The following is a 16337-nucleotide window of genomic DNA, read 5'->3' as shown; positions in this document are numbered from 1 at the left end:
CAGCATCCTCCCTATTGTCTAGATAGGCTCGCTCACGTCCCGCTATGCATTGCACAACTAGCAGTTGCCACTGCTAAGCAGTTGACTCTAAAATGAAGGGAAGCACAAGTGGTAAGCGACACGCCTGTCCATAGCAGTTGCAGTAGCGATGTGCGACTTTGAATGTTACTAATACTAATCATTCGAATGGGCAAATCATTCGCCTAAGTCGAATCTAAGCACAATCATTCGACTCGAGGCGAATGATTAACGATACCGAATGCCAATGCCATTCGGTCGGGTGCACCAGTCGAATGATTATTATATCGGAACACCTCATTCATTATGTCCATACCAAAATATCCCTGTCCCCGTCACATTTACAGTATTTACCACTTTGTCGGAGAGGGCTAGGTGATCACGAGCAGAAACGCTCTATGGAATCTATGGATTAGTACTACTAATTAGTAATTAATGATCATTCTAATCATTCGAATACGAAAATTGGTAAGTTACTAATTTGACATTCGAATGACAGGATTAGCGATTACTAAAGAGTCGAATATCGAGATCATTCACAATCGTGCATCGCTAAGTTGCAGTACCACTGAAAGCTTTAAATTGCAAAGATCTAAGGGTCATTGCCACTGCACCTGTCACTCTGTGACATTTATATGACAAATCCTCTGTGCCTCTTTCACAGGAGTTCTACGGCTCTTTGTGTAACTTAATGTGCGGTTGAGTGCATGGGTACACTCTGAAATGTATACGGATAATATTGTGACACCGACTTATTTTTGTATACTAGTTGTAATATTTCAGCTAATTGTATTTATAGTAGGTACATAACAAACAACTTTAGGGAAAAGAGATAATTAGAAAAATACTATTAATATTTGTTATTAAATATAAAATTTCTCCTCATACACAATTATAAAGGCTCATACACAATTATAAAGGCACACACTCATTGTCTCACACTAGGGAAACCCTGTGTCGCAGGTGTCGTGGACTCACACATAGACAACCACGAATTACACCCAAACTCACCAGAGAAATAAATGTAGGCTACACAAATATTTCTCCCGCCCCGGGAATCGAACCCGGGACCGTAGCGTGGCAGACCAGCTTGTTAACCGTTCGGCCACGGAAGCAGTACCTACTAATTAATTGCCTAATTTGTATAATATGTGAGAGTACAGAAAATGAATGATAATTTTTGACGATTAAACAAATAAGTACAATCACTGAGAATTAGAGAAAAAAAATGCCGTAAAACATTTTATTTAAATTTAGCGTTTTAGCCAGTCAATGAAATAAAATAAAATATAATATGCAAACAAATTTCTATGTATTTTTTATTTAACAAAAACTAAATTATGGTTACATTTTTTGTGTAGAACAAACCGTAAAAGGCTTGCTTTGACGAGCGGATTGACACGGTTATGTTTGTTATGGTAGTATGGTAACTTAAAATAAACAAATACCCTATTCAAACACAAACACAAAATAATAACAAAAACATTACAAAACAAATTTAGAATGTTATGGTTTTAAACAACTATACCTATAAATAGACAGGATTTCCTTGTCATTTATGTGAAAGTTAAAAAAATTACTCATTTCATTTTTAAGAACTCACTTTTTTCATGTCACATTTTTTGGGGCGATATATACCTATATAAGAAAGTTAAAATATTTTTACGAATAATCTACAAACAATAGAATAAAATTTTTATTTTGTAGAATAAGCTTGAAAAATTATTACAGGTTCTTTCAAACAACATTTTTTCACAGAGCTTCAGTCATAGGAGGACTTTAGGTCATTGACACATTGACGTTCAGAGTTCAAGATTCATTCTCAAGCCGCAAATTAGAGTATAATTTATAGGGAGTACCGAAGTGTTGTGTTTATTAAACATACACTTATCTCGAATTGACACTATGTGACCAGTAGACATACTACGTGCTATGACTCACTTGATAGTGCTACTAAAAGCTGCAGTCACCTACGCCAGTAAGCGGAAAAAGGAAAACTGTTAAGCGACTATCACAAAATGTGTAAGTGTAAGAGAGATAGCATTAGATTTCCAGCTACGTTTTCCTCCAGTGAACGCTTGCCGGGTATACAACGACACATAGTCGGTTAGTTTGTTTTTTCCATTCGCTTCCTTCAGTATCGGCCGCGCCACCGAGGCGTATGTGTTACTCGATTCGCTCTGATACAGTGGGAAACCGATAAAACACGCTGCAAATACAAAGAATTAACACCCTTATTTCTGTGCTTATCATTTAAAAACGTTCACCGACCTTATTGATATCGCGAAAAACGACTACAGACGCGTTATTACTTTGAGTTTTCAGTTTATCTTTTGTTTTGGTTTCTTTATTTTCACCGGGAAAAGGCCGGGTGCTTGTTAATAAAATTGTGCGTACCAAATAACGTTTTAGTGAGGTTTTCTTTGTTCAGTGACGGTTCTTACAGTACTTCTTGTAACCTACGACGTTATTCCAAGTGTTTTCGTTTGGATTATTTTGTTTTTTATTCGCCGGCAACTCTGGTGCGACAAGCCGAACACGTGCATTGTCACTCGGTGCCGGCGTTTCTAAGGTAAGATCGAAAATGTTGAATTTCAAATATTTAAAAACGTTCTTTAATGTAATTTATTAAGGTTTCAGCCAGTAACAAAATTCCTTTTTTTCTCAATAGCCATTAATCTAACTTATTTATTGTTATTTATACTACAATTTGATAACGCATAGCCACCTGGACGGGGAAAAAAGATTAGGATTTCCTATGTACCATACACAGCTGTTCTATAGCTGTTCGTATTGGGTGAATGTAGTGACGTAATGTTTCTCGTAAGTGTACGATGTTGCCACGCGCTCCGGTTACCTTCTATATACTTACATATGTATTGTATAAACACTGGGCTTTTTCAACCATAAGCCTATTGTGTATAAGGTGCATATTGACAAATAGTAAATCACTGTATGTTGGTAAGGCATAGCTGTCATTTGATGCTAAGGTTTCTTCTAATGTCAGATGTTAGGTATGTACCTGGCAATAATAAATAATTACTATCGAGGCTTCAACAGGCATTTGTTATAAAGGCGACGGAAAACTTAGGTACCTTAAATGTGTTTATAGAGCCTAAAACGGTTTTAAATTTGGAATTCGAAATTCAAAATATCTTAAAATTCGTAAACGAATTACACGAAATCGTCACTTAATTAAACGATACTACTCGTTCGTTAAATAGATTTGAAGCTGCGTAATGAATAACCTTCTATATGAAGTTTTTAGGATAATTTATAGTCCTGTTTTGAATGGCACCTTTACATGAATTTGAATTTTTTAAAGACGACTGTCAAGAACCGTCAATTTATTTTTGTTCCTCTTATTAAAATTAAATCTGTTATAGTTTTATTCATTAAAATTATTATTCTTCTTAATATAAATTACATTTTTCATGAATGGTTCTTACTTTCCCTGCACTTATATCTCAGAGACACTCGGGGGCGCATTTAAGGTAAAAGTAAAGTGTAACCTTAAGTTTTTTGACGGGTGGGTGGAAAACAGTTCTTATCCAGTTGATAAACTTTGTTTATGTAGAACCCAAAATAATTGAATAAAAGGGAAATAATAAGTATCCGCATGTAAAAAATTGTTATATTAATATTTAATTATGATTGGCATTAATTTACTTTGTCAATAAATTATTATTTTTTGCTCTGGCAGGTAGAAAGTAATTCTTTTTAAGTAGTCTTAAAAGTTTATCGTCGCCTTACTTTCTCATACTCGTATCTTAAAGCACAAAGTAAACGCAAAAAATGCACTGTATGTACTAATGTTGCAGGATGATTTCACGTCACATTTCCTTCATTTCACATACTGGCATATAACATACAGAAATTTAAAATAAATAGAAAGTTTTGCCATCTCATGAATAATAATTGTCTATAAGATATGTACGTGTTTTTTACTTAATTTCATAAAAATACAAGACAGTGTCATTCACACGAAATGTCCAAATATTGTGTATTCTAAGCGACTTAACGATAATATTAAAGTCGCTAATGTAGGAAATGAAACTATTTTTCCGGATTTAAATCGCATATACTTGTTTTTTCAAACAAACCGACGTCAACCGTGACCATGGGACCTGTAAAGGGCCCGAAACGTCGGTTTGTTTGAAAAAACAAATATACGCGATTTAAATCCGGAAAAATAGTTTCATTTCCTATGTGTAACAATCGCGAAAACCTAAGAACTCGCTAATGTAGTAAATAAATCACAAACATGATATAATTTTCGAAGTATTAGGTTCATTGAATAAGAGTAATTTCCATGAAAAATACGAGTCAAAGACGAATGTAGTTAAATCGTTTGAAGTTTTTTATTTTTTATTTTAGGTTTCTTTTTAAACAAAGTTCAATTCAATAAATGAAATTTATTAAATTCACTTCAACGGCGATAACAACGCAATTGAATCTTCAAGTAATAAGATGGCTTATGGGCTAAACTCAGTTTTGGAAGAGATCTGTGCCCAGCAGTGAGACTTTAGAGAAGTCGAAATTGAATGTGTTAAAAAATAAGATTACTTTATAACACTAGGCATACCTAACAAGTTTTAGTGAAAAATTCAAGTTAATAAAGGCCCGATTACAAAAACATTATCATTTCAAGTCATAGTTCTTAATTCAGGAAGTTCCATCTGGTCAACATAATGCGAACTGCTGTAATTTTGGGTTTTGTCGAACATTTTGTCTTGTCATGAAGTTATGGCTCCTCGAACTGGTTTACAACCCAAAAAACGTATACCCAAATTTACCCCTATTTAAACCCAAAAGACTATTGTCTGTTACTAAACTCTGTGCAAAGTAGCTTATTTATTTATTGATGTTGAGATAAATTAACGATTTTATTATTATTATTAATTAAAACGGGACCCTGGAACCTAATCCAAACTCTGAGTTCGGGAAGCCCTACTTCGTTTCACTATTATCTGTGGTTACTAGCGACCGCGTATGCATGTGGAAATTTTTACCTCTTTTTGACTACTCACAATTACTGTTGTTGAATATCGTAAATTCAGGTAGAAATCTGATCTGCTTATAACTTAAGTTATGCAAGTAATAATAATAATATCCTGTAGACCCAAAGTCGAAACAACTTTATTTCATAAGTAAGCAAATTACACTTGAAAAATGTCATATTGATTAAACTCTACTGCTCATTATCGTATCGTAACGCAGATTCCCCCGAGAAGAGTGAGCAAGTAACTCTATGGGTTAATCTTTGTAAATATTCAATTATACACTTTTATTTCAATCGCGACTACCTACAAGAGCTAAACGGGTCACTACCACGGAATTTTGTCATCCAAATACGCAGAAGTTGTTTAATATCCTTTAGTACAAACTTTTTGTTTCAAAATAGTTTAAAGCCTCGTAAACGGCAAATTTTGAATATGAAATTCACACTAATGATGGCAAAACCTGGTCTCAAACTAAGAAATACCCTGCGCTTTAGTATTATAGTAAAGGCATTCACTCCGAGGCAATATCCAGAACCACCAGACCAGAACCAATCAATTTAGAAAAGTTAATTTCCTAAATTGGTTACACACATAGATAACCACAAACCAAACTCACGAAAGAAATGAATGTAGACCATACAAATATTTCTCCCGACCGGGGAATTGAACCCGGGACCTCTGCGTGGCAGCCCAGCGTGGTAACTGTTCGGTCACAGAGGCAGTCAAAATTTTTTTTTTAATAATTTTAAGATAGATATTTTATGTTCCAGTGAAATTCTTTACGTGACGCAAGTAGGGAATGTATGACAGGTAACCTGACACGATTTAAATGTAACAATTAAGTTAATTTAATCAAAAACAGTTTAAAATTACTTACGAAGGACTTACTGTTCTAATAACTTAGTTATAGACAATTCCATTTGTCAGTTTAAACGTCGTAAGTTTAGGAGTTGATTAGTTGATGGGCTATATAGGGTGTATAAAAAACATACGAAGTGTTACCATACCTTAAAGTTTAAAATTCTAGAACCAGAGCTAGTTCATGATCAGTAAGAGCGTTTACCGGAAAATTAAATATCAGAATGCGATAGTACGGGGTACCCAGTTTCGATATATGGATCTCAAAAAACCAACTACTGGCTTTGCAGTGCGATTTCCAAGTGCCTTCTGCATAGTTGCTGCTTACTGCTCCTCTATAGAGAAGTATTAATAACGTACTGACAAAATTCAATAATTGACACTTTATTGTAATAGCTCTTTCAAAGCTACAAGTTGTGTTTCACAATTGTAGCAAACACATCTCTTTTTTTTCGGTACCTCCAATGAACTCTACGTCAACTTAATTTTTTGGCCATTTTCTGTTTTTAATGTATGTTTACATGCCTTATTTTATTTAGTAATATTATGCACTCTGAATTTTTGAAAAAAAAAATAAAGATACGAAAAAAAAATAAAAACAGAGATGACAAAAAAATTTAGTTCATTGGAAGTATCGTTTTGTAGTATCATTTTCATGTAACTGCAAAATATGTTAAGTGATTTAAGAATAAGAATGTAAACATTGTTTATTATAAAATAAATACTATTTCAATTCAAATTCAATGATTTACATTGAAAATTCTATATTGAATCACTCCGGCGCGAGGTAGTGATTTTATTTGTGATTTTTTTGTGCGGTTACTATATTTTAAGTACTGTCTATAACACCTGTAAATAACACCGCAACGGTCCGTTTCTCTAACTGTATGCTATAACCTATTACCATGGAGAGGTAGTCAGGTCTTGGGTCTCTCATTCGGTTTATAATCTCTAGGACTAAACTAAATGCAAACCTCAACTGGTGACCTAATGGTTTGACCTATAGTCTGTCAAGCAAAGGCCGTGGGTTCGAATCCGGCCTCTCACGTCTGAATTTTTCGGAAATTATGTGCAAAATGTAATTTAAAGTTTACTATGACCTTTTCCGTAAAACAACGTGATGAAACTGCACGTCGAAGAAGAACTTACAACCCTCGAAAAACCTTCGCAACCCGCATTTGGTCAGCGTGGTGTACTATGGCGTAAACTATAGTTCCCCAAAGTGGTCCCTACCGCCCCCCAGCGAGCGCTGAAGAGTTCAAGGGGCCGCTATCGTCCCCCCATCGGAAGCAATTGGGGGACGTTGATGCTGTGCTACCGCATTTGAAAAAACAACGTGAATTATCTACATAAACTACACTACATGTAACTTACTTAGTTGGCATAGCGTCTAACACGGTTTGCTAGAAGACGTCGGTGGGAATCCGGATTTTTTTCTAAGCGTTCGATATTTGTATTAATAATTATAACAAAGTAAAGGAGTAATTTCACGTAAAAAATAACAAAATACCAATTCAATAAAAATTTAAATACACTTCACCTATATATTTTTTCTCCTCTTGATTTTTTGTGTCAAGTTAATAATACAAAAAATACGTGTTTCCAATTATTTTTTGTGGTGCCACCACCACAAAAAATAAGCGTTGGAGATTTACCTAAGTGGAGGGTGAGCTAAAAAGTTTGGGAACCTATGGCGTAAACCGTCGCCTGAGAAGAGACCCGCGCCTACCAGTGGTACTTATAATGGGTTGATGATGAAATTAAATGGACGAAATCGGATCCTTTCTTTATAACGGTGGGCAAGGTAGTCAATCTTTTTTTTTATATCATTTAATATTATATAGTTATAAAAATGTCTTATGTAACCTAACGGCTCGGATCAAAGGGCAGTTAAGTTTCTCGCAAAATTCCTTTCACTTTCTTTTCGTGCGAAATTAAGTTCTATTTTCGTCTTCCAGCGAGTGCGTGTGTTTTGTGAATGTGTTGTAGAGATGAGCGATGTTTAAATAATTCTCGGTTCGGTTTTTATTTTATGAATTAAAATAACAGTTGACAAAAAAAAAATATTTTACAAATTTTCGTCATATAATGAATTTGGTGAAATGGTGTTACAATCGAATATTTATTTTGTTACAATATGTAACAGTCCATTTCAACGAAGGTACTGGGTTTGATTCTCCGTAGGAACAATTAAGGAAGCGAACTGATCTAAATTGTTCTGGTCAGGCTACGTGTTGTAGGTAGTCACGTACCACCAGACTTATCATTATTCTGGTATAATTCATTAAATTTCCTTACTTGTTACCACATAAGCAATGTGATTGATGTGCGACTCAGTTATTTATTTCATTGGTAGGCAACTGACTGTTGACAACAATGGACATAATCTGAAACATTTATTTACCGCTTTGAAATAACACTGGTTGGTTAAATAATTTCGACAATTTCAAGCGTAATTTGCTTAACCAAAAGAGTGAAATGTTTTTGAATTGACACCACTTTATTTTAACTGCTTTTAAATCTGTACAGCATTTCTTTCAACCTATAATAAAGTATATTGCGTCTTTACAAGAACAGAGGCCTTTAACTTTACAGCCGTGTTCTGGATGTTAGTAGCAGTAGAGCTTCTTGTCAAATAGTTGGAAAACAAAATCACATCAGAATAAAAAAATAATAATCTTACTTCAGAGTACTAAAAACTGACCTCAAAAGTTCGTAGAATTACATCTATTTGCTAACTTTTATTGAAATCGGTTACGGGAAAGTGCGCGAAACCGGACTCATCCCCTAGTTTTCTATCCTTGGAAGTGGAATACTTTATTCAATTTTAAATGGGGTTACTACTGAGGTACAGGGTGGGTACCTTCCAGTAAAAAAGAATCATCAAAATCGGTTCAGAAATTACGGAATTTTCGCGAAACGTATGTAAAAAAACTGTCAAATTGAGAACCTCCTCCTTTTTGTGAAGTCGGTTAAAAAAAATGTTACTCACTAAAATACTTATAGTTTATATATTACTTTGAAGAAAATATTCCACCTCTAAGCGTGGCAAACTAAGGGATGAATCCGGTTCCGCGCACTTTCGGGTAACGGATTTCAATAAAACTTGGCAAATAGACGTAAATCCACGAACTTTTGAAGTCGGTTTTTTTAAATTAATCTAACTGTAAGGAGTTTTGTTGTAAGTAGATGGTAATGTCGCTCCGTAATGTCAAAGTCAAAATATTTAAGTATTATTTTCATCAGTGATCTTAAAATTAAATCAGTGTCAATATGACCCTGTTTGGGCGCCATAATTAAAAAGATATATATAATTGTAAAGTAAAACAACGTATAAAGTTATTTTAAAGAAAAACGAATAAATTAAAAATAACACTAGCAAAACAAAATAACATGACATAATGCTACTTCATTTATACATGTAACCTAGATTAGGGTCGTATTCTAGAACTCTACTCAATGCTCAAGTCCCTGCCAATAGGGTCGTATTTCCAGTGCTTGAAATCATACTCAGATCCTGACTTGAGCATTGAGTAGAGTTCTGGAATACGACCCTAAGACTACTTAAATATATTTTGTACAGTATCTTGGATACGTTCGACGAAGACACGACCAAGTAACATGTTATAATATTTGTTACTTGGTCGTATATAAATATGTTAATAACATAAACAAACACAATAACTCTCGTTAACGATGTAGAAAAACATTGTGAAGAAACCTTCATGTTGAAGAAATTTCAACCTTTGAAACAGGTGTGAAGTCCGGACTATGGTCTAGGCCCTAAGGCCCAGCGCCCATTGGCGGGACGATATGACACTCCATATGGCATCCTTACATGCATGCGCACAATTATGCCGCGGTATCCTTAAGCACCGAAATATCGTAGCTAGCGGCTCTACTGATAAGTCATAATTTTGTAAGTTGGTTTATTACAGTTGGAGATTTAAAAAACGAAAAAACTTTGACTTCAACGAAATAAAAATGGCGAACCAAGCTAGTTTTTCATATTTGCCAAACTAACTTTGTCAAGTTTAAGCAAGAAAATTAAACTTTGAATTACATCATTCGTTCGTGCTGTCTGTAACAGTCCTTGCTGAAGAAGAAGAAGATAACTTTACTTTTTTAATGTGTAATCTTAGGAAGCCTGCCGACGCATTCCGAAGATTTTTTTAGTAGCAGAAAGCTCCTTGTGAAAGAGTTCGTCCACGGTAGTACTGCCACTTTACCTATTTCTGCCGCCAAGCAGTAAGGTCAATATTACTGTGTTCCGGTTAAGTAAGGGTGCTGGTGAAATTACAGGTACGTGGCACTTGTCAATTTACGTCTCAGGGTGACGAGCGCAATGGCATTGCCCCTCAGATCTTTGCGATTTAAAGCTCTGGGTGGCACTGTAACTGTTATGAACACACAGCTTACCATCAAGGTTCATCCCGTCACTAGATACGATAAAAAAAGGCTACCGAGGCATTCTGAAGGCCATTCCATTCGGTATCACTTAACTTACTAGAGCTTTGAGGGTCGTATTCCAGAACCGTACTCAATGCTCAAGTCAGGATTTGAGCAGACTTGAGTATGATTTCAAGCACTGGAAATACAACCCTAATGGCAAGGCCTTGAGTATGATATTCAGTGCTCTGCTCACTGCAATACTCAAGTCCTGATTTGAGTATTGAGTAGAGTTCTGGATCCTGAGACTGCGTGCTTTTTTCAAAGCTACGACATGGTCGTGCTTTTTTCAAAGCTACGACATGGTCGTAGCTTTGAAAAAAGCACGCAGCAAAGCAATCATTTCAACTATAAAATCATAACATTTAGATCACCTAAAAATCTCTAGTCGTGCCGTCCAGCAGTAGGTGGTCCAGTAGCTTTAGAATAGACGTGCCCAGTTGTAGTACGTATAATGTTGACAAAGATGAATACGGGATATGTTATACAAAACTCTGACTACCGTTTTTTAACAATTAGTGCACGAAATATTAACGTTGAAAATACATAACGTCAACAATGATGCAGATAACATGGTATAACAATATCTTATCGGGTTTAGCAGCGGTAAGAAAATCAGTCAGCTGTGAAATGTGCTTTTGTTACGATTATGTCGGTCCAGCGCAGTATGTGGTGGGGTTTATGAGTGTTAATTATGGATAATCCGAGGCAAACTACGTTCATTAGGGTACATGTTGATTAGGTGTAAAGCGCAGGAAGTTTTTCAATGAATTTTATAAGCAGCTGGTGCTGGGTGAAAAGAGATCAGTGTGCTTATAGCTGGTAAAAAAGGTATGAGCTCTTTTAGCTACCTTTATAGACACAGCCAATGTGCCTTAATGGACATAATTATGGCGCGGACACTTGTTTATTTTGCTTCTCCAATGTCCGGCTCCTAATGATTTCGTGCCCTAAAAATTGTACATTATTTCAAATTTATACATCCTTTTCTAAACGTCATGCGCCTGGTGGTAAGCGACACGCCCGTCCATAACAGTTGCAGTGCCACTCGGAGCTATTAAAAATCTATAACTCAACGAACTTGGTTGCCCGATAGTTTATACTGTGGATGAGGCGGCCCCGAGTTCGATTCCCAGTAGGACCAAATTGGGTAAATAACTTTTCTAATTGGTTCTGGTTAAAGTGTTCTGGAAAGTGCTCCAGAGGGAATTTCCTAGTTCGAGACCAGGCAATTGGTGTTGTGGTCGGGTACATTACATTAATTGTGCACCGAAAGATAAAATAATAGAGTTAAAATTAATGCAACCTTTTAACCTAATTAAACATTTTGCGTTGCTTTCGAAGCAGTCCAATAATCAGTATTACCAACATATCTATTATGCATACGAATGAAATTCTAGAAAGTGCCTAATTGCGAAATGTGACACCAAATTAGTACCAACCTTGAAGACAGAAAATTCACTCCGCAAGGTTGTCAACTTGACTCCTGATTGCGTCACTTCTCGCTATTTTATATTGTAAGAAATCGCACAGCTATTTTGATTGATTTTTTAATGGTTACTCGTTCAGGTTTTGTTGGTAAGTGATAAAGTAAACAGTAGGCAGTAGAGCTCCTTGTGAAATAATTGGTCCAGGGAAGTACTGCCACTTTACCTATTACTGCCGCCAAGCAGAACGTGAGCATTACCTTACTGCCTTTCGGTTTTGAAGGGTAAGGGTGCTGGTGATATTACAGGCACATGGGACTTGTCAAATTATGTCTTAGATTATGCACTGCAACTGTTATGCACAGGCCTGTCGGTTACCACCAGGCGCACAACTTGTTATTGCTAAGTGGCAATTTCAAACAAAAATTTAAGAGCTGGAAAAGGTGGTGCAGCCTAGAAATATCTTCTACTACACTACTCTATTCTAGAACTCTACTCAATGCTTAAGTCAGGATTTGAGTATGATTTAAAGCACTCGAAATCATACTCAAGTCCCTTCCATTAGGGTCGTATTTCCAGTGCTTGAAATCATACTCAAGTCAGGCTCTGTTTTATTTCCAATGAACCTACTAAGTTGATAACTTTTCCTTATTACCTATTTCTACCGCAAAGCAGAAACGTAATCTCCGGAGTGAAGGGCTGTGAGAGTCAGCGGGATTACAGGTACAGGAGAACCCCCGTATTAATAAATCCATCTCAAGTGCTTGATCGATATTAAGATCCTACTTAAGTCCATTTTATTCATAAATATCACTTTCACTCGATAATTACTCATTTATTATGAGTCATTCGGGAGTTGTCAAAATTTCAGCTTATTAATGTTGGTCACGCAGCACTAAGCTACGGCTCATCAAGTAAATGGCAGGGTCAAGGTCATTTGAGAGGTCATGATAGAAAATTATCAGTATTCGGTACGTTGTCATTTGAAGTTTAATATTTGTTGTCTATTGTAATCAGAGGTCGGTGGGTTAAAACCCAATCAACCCTAATGGGTTTGAATCGAGTTTTATCCCACGGTCCGGGTTATAACTCATTTCTGCCCAAAATTGTAGGTGGAAATTGCAAATACGGAATTTGATATAATTTTAATTGGAAACAGTATTAAATGTTACATGTTTTATGTTGAAGAATAAAGTCGGTTATCAGTGTGAAGAAACTGTTCCGCAGATGGCGCTGACAGCAAAAAAGCCGTTTAAACAAAGTCGAAAGCTGTGCTGACTCTGTCTGTTGATCAAATGGTCAGAGTGGTGACCGCGATGTGGCAACAGACTCAGGGTCAAATCAAAGTCAAATTGAAGGAATTTTCCTTTGAATTTGTTCGATCTTTGCATCAATAATAATAATAAAACAGTGGAGTATTCAATCAAAACAAAAATTCAAATCAAATTATGTAGTTACGCAACTTTAAACATACTCAACTCTGCATTACCATCGTTCTGGATCTACTGCTTGTTCGCGGGTTTAAATATCATAAAAACTAAGTTTGTGATTAATGCCAGGCAACATCAAAGCGTGAAAATGAAATCAGCTACTCTAAACATGTTGGAGTGGATTTAAAGTTTGAGTATCTCATTCGACGTCTGATTATTTTTCTTCACATCATGATTTATATTAAAATCGGTTATAAGTTAGAACGACGTTCCATAAGACGAATTCTCTGGTATCTGGAGTATTTCACAATGTTAATATAGAGTGCGGATTACGGAGATAGCTCCTTGTAGGAGTCCTTGTAGCAAGTGTTTACAAGCAGTAGAGCTCCTTGTAAAAGAGTTCGTCCAGGGAAATACAGCCACCTTACTTATTTCTGCCGCCAAGCAGTAATGCGAGTATTAATGCGTTCAAGTTTTGAAGGGAAGTATAGTGGTGAAATTACAGGCACTAAGGACTTTTCATCTTGTATCTCAGGGTGACGAGTGCCCCTGTGCGGTACTTCAACCGTTATGGATTAGAGTGTCGCTTACGTTGCGTCCATCTTGTCACTTGGTTTCATAAAAAGAAACCTCGGTAAAAGTGTGAAGACCCGAGATAAGACGATCACCAGTCCCAACAGTGGAACTTTAACGACAATGATAATCATGATATTAATAAAGGTAAAGATCAAATCTTTTCCGAGTTCAAAACCTAGTGTTCTTAGGTTCGAATGAGTGCGTGTGGTGCAATACTACGACCCTTATCAAGACTTGGGAAAAATGCTTATTTGTAAAGAGTAGATACATTTGGGTAAGGCCACTGATGCTTTACGCGATAAGAACCGAAACGTAGTATTAAAAATATAAAAATGTTTATTTTTGTAACTGGTTTTGTAAGAACGGAATGGTAATTTTTTAAACTCGAAAATGGGTTTCCTCTATTATGATTAGAGTTCTGAATAGATAGAGTACCTATATTAACCGAAAATGTTAGGAAGTATACCTCATAGAGTCAATGATATCTACCTTTCAAATCCTTAAATTATTGTTATTGAATCTACACAAGCAAATTGTGTTTTGTTCTATATTTTATATGTACCTTAAAACAAGTATAACACTCAACAAAATATCAGTGGAATGGCATTAATTATTTCAATCACTAATGATCGCTTGCCTTTACCAAAACTACCACGGAAATTACTATGTATATCTTAATTATTATTTCGTTTTGAAGGCTAAAGGTGCTGGTGAAATCACAGGCATATGGGACTTGTCAACTCACGTCTAAGGGTGACGGGCATAGTGGCAGTGCCCATAAGGTCTTTGTGATTTAAAGTTTTGAATGACACTGCAACTGGTTATGGATAGGCGTGTCACTTACCACCAGGCGTACGACTTGTTCGTCCTGCCACTTGGTTAAAAAAAATAGAAATAAAAAAACTGAAATTGTATATAAAAACGAATCGAAAGAAACGTCAAATAATTACTAGACTACGTCATCGATCTGCCTTCGACTTAGAATAGCAAGACTTCAGTAGAAGATGATAATACAAAAAAAAATGCAATGCCATTTGAATAGTAGCCCGGTGGCTATCCATTAGTCTTTATTTTTAGAATACCAAACGTACAAAATCCTGCCATTGACACTAGGTCGACCGATAGCTGAGATGATTTAAAATTAGCAAACTTGGAGTTGTCTGGCACATTATTAATGCAAAAGAAATTAAAAACTTGAACGAAATTTCATCGAAAGCCGCATAATTTGTATTCAAAGACTTTGTATTGTCCTCAAAACTCAACTCCAAAAGACCAATAAAAGGGTAGCTCCAAAGCTAATCTAGCGGAAAGCCTAAAAAGTCAACAATAAAATCTTATACCCCACGGCCGGAAACGCTTTTGTGTTATTAAGGACACTTCCCAAGGATCGCAAATGTCTATTGGCGGTGATAACCAATTTCCAAAAGGTTCACCATGTCACAGTTTGCCAATTTATATTTTTTTTACCGACTTGAAAAAAGGAGGAGGTTCTCAATTCGACTATAGTATGTTTTTTTGTATGTGAACCGATTTTGATGATTCTTTTTTGTTGGAAAGAGGATACCTCTAAGAGTCGTATTCTAGAACTCTGCTCAATGCTCAAGTCAGGATTTGAGCAGACATGAGTATGATTTCAAGCACTGGAAATACGACCCTAATGGCAAGGACTTGAGTATGATTTTCAGTGCTTACTGCAATACTCAAGTCCTGACTTGAGTATTGAGTAGTGTTCTGGAATACGACCCTAAGAGTAGAAAAGTAGGCGATGAATGAATTTTGAGGTCGGTTTTTAATACTCTGTACTGAGATTATATTATTTATGATACCAAGTGAAGGCACGAACAAGTCGTGCGCCTGATGGTAAGCGACACGCTTGTCCATAGCAGTTGCAGTGCCACTCAGAGCTTTAAAACGCAAAGATGACGCCCGTCGCCCTGAGACACAAGTAGACAAGTCCCATGTGCCTGTAAACTCACCAGCACCTTTACCCCTAAAAACTGGAACTGTAAATTAACATTTTTGGATTTAACTACCTCCGTGGCCGAACGGTTACCATAGTGGCCTGTCATGCAGAGGTACCGGGTTCGATTCCCGGGCCGGGAGAAATATTTGTATGGCCTTCATTTATTTCACTCGTGAGTTAGGGTGTAATTAGTGGTGTAAATGTGTGTGTTCATGGCACCCGCGACTCAGGGTTTCCCTAATGCAGGGCAATGATAGTGTGCGTTATTATTATTAGTATAAAAACATGTATATACTGTTGATTTTGGAATTGCTGTGGTAACTTAGTGGGAAAACGATTGCTTGTCATAAGAGAGGTTGATGGTGCGAATCTCGGTGGCGGCATTTTGTTATCACTTAGTAGCAATATCTCTGAAATTGAAACATCGTGATGAAACCTGCCCGTGCCCAGCAGTGGGACGTACACACATACACGTACACACACACACACACACACACACACACACACACACACACGCATATGCACACACACACACACACACACACATACACACACACACACAGGCACACACACACAGACGCATACACCACGCACCTGCCCACACACACACGCA

At 36.4% G+C, this 16337-nt stretch overlaps 1 protein-coding gene across 1 annotated transcript in view; it reads left to right on the top strand.

Moving 5' to 3' along the window:
- Positions 1 to 2164: 2164 nt before the first annotated feature.
- The window catches only part of LOC113238270 (brain tumor protein), a 910751-nt gene continuing 896578 nt past the window's right edge, over positions 2165 to 16337 (top strand). The window contains exon 1 of the mRNA XM_026475106.1: positions 2165 to 2590. The gene's annotated coding sequence lies outside the window, so the exon portion shown is untranslated. The remainder of the gene's footprint in view (positions 2591 to 16337) is intronic.

This window comes from Hyposmocoma kahamanoa, unplaced genomic scaffold (assembly GCF_003589595.1).
Source record: "Hyposmocoma kahamanoa isolate Upper Pololo Valley unplaced genomic scaffold, ASM358959v1 103, whole genome shotgun sequence".
In the NCBI taxonomy this organism is placed as follows: domain Eukaryota; kingdom Metazoa; phylum Arthropoda; class Insecta; order Lepidoptera; family Cosmopterigidae; genus Hyposmocoma; species Hyposmocoma kahamanoa.
Note: the sequence above shows the minus strand (reverse complement) of the source record. Positions and strands in the feature narration are given on the sequence as shown.